General features: G+C 56.6%; 1 pseudogene; it reads right to left on the bottom strand.

Annotated features, from left to right (window-relative positions):
* Positions 1-1,075: 1,075 nt before the first annotated feature.
* On the bottom strand, positions 1,076-2,029 carry LOC108642173 (annotated as a pseudogene).
* Between the last annotated feature and the right edge of the window lie 2,407 nt (positions 2,030-4,436).

Below are 4,436 nucleotides of genomic sequence, written 5' to 3' on the forward strand. Positions count from 1 at the left end.
AGAGTTTCCCACATTTTGCTTTGCCCCCTCTTTTCCCCAGGGCCAGGGCAGCCTCTTTCCATGGTCCCTCTGCTCACACAGGGTGTCCTGCTCTTCTCCTGGCACATCCCATCTCCCCACAGAGCCTTTCCCCAGGGGAACACGTCTGTGCTGGCCTGAGCAGCCCTTCCTGCACCCCCTGCCCGTGCTCCCCACAGCCCCTGAGCTGGGGGGGCTGCTCTGCAGAGCACGGGGGCTGTGGGGCCCAGGGCCATGGGAGACTCTCTTGGGCTGTGCTGCTCAAGCTGGGAGGCAGAGCCAGCTGATGGTGCTCCCTGCACTGACCACCTCCCACAGATGCTCCTGTGTGGCCATGGAGGGGGCTCAGAAGGGCTCTGCCTTGTTCCAGAGCTGGGTCATGGCTTTGGGGGTTGCTCTTGGTCAGCCTGAGGAAGTTCACTGAGGGGAAGATGAGTCACTCCTCAGACTCCTGTCCCTGTTCCTGCTGTGTGCCCTGTGCTCTCATGGATTAAACCAGACACGTGGTCCTTGATCTCTGGGTGACTCCAGCCCAGGCAGGATTCTGCTGTACTTGAGCCCAGCTCTGTCCCAGCAGTGCCCAGGGCCTGTCCCTGCCCGTGGTCACAGCACTGACACCAAGCAGAACAGTGACCAACCAGCCAGAGCACTCAGGGACCTTCCCCAAAGGCACAGAAGGAGAGTGTTGAATTGGGAAGGATCAAGTGCTGCTGCTGCTTCCTTGCAGTGCTGCTGTTCTGGTCCCCTTTTCCCCAACCCCCCTGCACACAGGCACTACCTTGACATTTTACAAAGGTCTCTGAAAAACTATCTCAGAAACACCAGGTTTCTACTGTGTCCTTTCATTTGTTTTAATATGAAGAGAGGGTTCCTCATTTACACAGGGGCAGGGTCAAATTCAGGAAGAAGACAGTGAATTAGAAGCTGGATCGAGAACAAAATTTTATTGTGCTCTACATCATAAAAAGTCAAAATACCAAAGAAAACGTTCTTAGCCCCTCCAAAATCCTGAGAAGAGGGTGTTGGCCTGTAGCAAGTAATGTTAGGAATGATTTACAGAAGAAAACAGGCAGCTTTCTGCTTCTGAAAAGCATCCAATCATCATTTTCCTTATGGCATCCTTGAGCTCCTGGTTCCTGAGGCTGTAGATGAGGGGGTTCAGTGCTGGAGGCACCACCGAGTACAGAACTGACACCACCAAGTCCAGAGATGGGGAGGAGATGGAGGGAGGCTTCAGGTGGGCAAATGTGGCAGTGCTGACAAAGAGAGAGACCACAGCCAGGTGAGGGAGGCACGTGGAAAAGGCTTTGTGCTGTCCCTGCTGAGAGGGGATCCTCAGCACAGCCCTGAAGATCTGCACATAGGACAGCATGATGAAAACAAAACAACCAAAACCTAACAAACAACTTATTGTAAGAAGTCCAATTTCCCTGAGGTAGCCTGAGTGTGAGCAGGAGAGCTTGAGGACGTGTGGGAGTTCACAGAAGAACTGGCCCAGGGCATTGCCCTGGCACAGGGGCAGGGAAAATGTATTGACTGTGTGCAGCAGAGCAATGAGAAAGCCAGTGGCCCAGGCAGCTGCTGCCATGTGGGCACAAGCTCTGCTGCCCAGGAGGGTCCCGTAGTGCAGGGGTTTGCAGATGGCAACGTAGCGGTCGTAGCACATGATGGTGAGGAGGAAATACTCTGCTGACATGAAGAAGGCAAAGAAAAAGAGCTGTGCAGCACATCCCATGTAGGAGATGGTTGTGGTGTCCCAGAGGGAATTGTGCATGGCTTTGGGGACAGTGGTGCAGATGCAGCCCAGGTCTGTGAGGGAGAGGTTGAGCAGGAAGAAGCCCATGGGGGTGTGCAGGTGGTGGTCACAGGCTACGGCGCTGAGGATGAGGCCGTTGGCCAGGAGGGCAGCCAGGGAGATGGCCAGGAAGAGCCAGAAGTGCAGGAGCTGCAGCTCCCTCCTGTCTGCGAATGCCAGGAGGAGGAACTGGGGCAGGGAGCTGCTGTTGGACATTTGCTGATTCGTATCACAGGGTCTGTTCAGAAAAGGAAGCCACAGGGTAGAATTACAACAGCCACCTCTGACAATATCACTCCAGATTTCAATGTAATTAATTTCAAGATTTAATCAAATTTTTCTGTCTAATATGTGCTGGCAGAGGGTTCTGTGTGGCAGGAACTCTTGTCATGTACTGCCAAGGAGTTCAATGTGCCCTTCCAGGCCAGCACTGTAGTTGTGCTGGACGGAGCAGGACAGGAGCCCTCCCGCAGAGAAGCCAAGGGCTGGGACAGGAGAGTGCCCACCCCCAAAGGAAGGCTCAGAACTGCCCAGGATCCTGCTCAGACAGAGCTGGGCCTTGCTGGGGGCAGCTCCAAACCCAGCAGCACAGACCCAGCAGAGAGGGCAGGGTCCTGCAGGGGAGAAGTTTTCCAGGTGGAGGCAGCTCCTTGACCAGCACACAGTGCCCAGCAGAGCTGCAGGGAAGGGCCCCCAAAGCTGCCTGAACGCCCCCTCCCCCAGGCCTTGGGGGCACTTGCCCCCCACTCCCTGCCCAGGGCTCTGCTGCCTGGAGCTGTCCCTGCCAGCAGCTGCTTCCCTGGGCCCAGGGCTGGGCCCTGCCAGTGCTGCCAAAGCCCAGCCCAGCCCTGGGGACTCAGCTCTGCCCTGCAGAGCCCTCCCAGCAGCACAGGGCACTGCCCAGGGGCATCTCTGGCTGGGCAGGCTCTGATGGCAATGTCAGAGCAACCCTGAGAAAGCTGGAAAATGACACTGATGCGTCTGTAAGACAGTTTTGATGTCTGATACTCTCAGGTTCAATGCCCTCTAATCTAACAGAGTTCAAGTTTCAGTGTCTCCTCCTGTGCTCACAGATTCATTTCCCTGTTGCAGTCAGCACCCAGACAACCCAGAGTATAACACTGAAAGAACTGGTTCATTCTCTTTAAGGTACCCCCTGTCTGTCTGTGCCTCTTGCAAATACCTTCTGGGAAATTTCCTGCTTAGATCTGGAGCTGTGACCAGCCCTCATCCCTGCAGCACATCTTGGAGATCAGAAGGACTCTGCCCTGCACTGCTCTCCCAGGAGTTGTTCCTTCCCCACAGTCCTTCTCCCCCAGCCCCGTGGCAGCTCCTTGGCCGGGCTGAGAGCTGACCCTGGCAGGCAGCAGAGTCCCTGCCCAGCACACAGAGCCCTGGGGGCAGGACCCTGCTCTGCCCCACAGCCCTGGGCACCCCTGGCTGCACCCCCACCTTCCCACCCCACAGCCAGCCCTGGCACAGGGAACCTTCTGGCCCTGGGCCTCTGATGGGGCAGCAGCAAGTCCTGCTCTGCAGCAGCTTCTCCTGCTGCACCCCAGCAAATCCAGCAGAGCCATCCTGACAGCTCCTGCCACTGCTGCCATTTGGCAGCTGGCAGAGGCACTTGCAGGAACTCACCTGCACTGCTCTGCAGCCACAGCCTGAGCGTGGCAAAGGGCTGGCAAGGTTCCTGCCCTGAGCAGCTCTGCCCTGTCCTCCCACCCCAGGATCCCTTGAACCTCCTGCTCCCTTCTCCTCTCTGCCCTTGCTGCCTGCAGCTCCTGCCCTGCTCTGCCATATGGCCACTTCCCCTGCACTGCAGCAACTGGGAGAGTCCTGCTGAAAGGTCCTGGAAGCTGTGGGATGTGGTAGCATTAGGAGATGCCTCCAGGAAGGCAAGTTGAACTTTCCTACAGCCAGAGAATTCTTCATTCAAGTCCTCGGAAAGTTTCTCCTGTAGTGAGAGCTCAGTCACCTCCCAGCCCAGGCTGCCTCTCATCTCTCTGCCTTCTCTCCTGTGCCCTGGGTGCTGCAGGCAGTGCCCTCAGCCCTGCTGGGCTGTGCAGAGGAGCTGCTCACCAGCAGAGCTGTCTCTTTGAAGCTCTTCTTGCTTGCCAGGAGCTCCCTGTGTGCCAGGAGCCCGGCCCAGCTCAGCAGCACAGCAAAAGCCCCAGGCATTTCAAGACCCTCAGGTGACTTGAGGTTGTTTACCTGAGACTCAGTCCCTGAGAGGAAGTTCAAACAACTTCTCAAGAAGTCAAAATGAGATTGAAACACTAAAGTTTCTAATGAGTCTCACTGAGGGACACAACTGAGAAGGTGTCCCCAGATTCCAGTTAGAGCAGAAATCTGCAGTGATGACAAGGATGGACAAGCAAGGGAAAGGTGGCTCTGATGCTGAATAAACCTTGACTTGTTTCCTTAATCCAAGAGGCCAAGCCCTGACCCCCAGCCCCTGGGAAGTCAGATCCTGTCCCTGCCTCATTCCTCAGGGCTCTTCCTGGGGCACTGGGATGTGGGATGTGCAATGCCAAGGGCAGGACCATGGGGTGGCACCTGCCAGGCTGCTGAGCAGGGACAAGGAGGCCATGAGGCCCCAGGGCTGCAAGGGGCACTCCCCTCC

Source organism: Manacus vitellinus, unplaced genomic scaffold (assembly GCF_001715985.3).
Source record: "Manacus vitellinus isolate BGI_N305 unplaced genomic scaffold, ASM171598v3 ctg7180002429314_pilon, whole genome shotgun sequence".
Classification (NCBI taxonomy): Eukaryota; Metazoa; Chordata; class Aves; order Passeriformes; family Pipridae; genus Manacus; species Manacus vitellinus.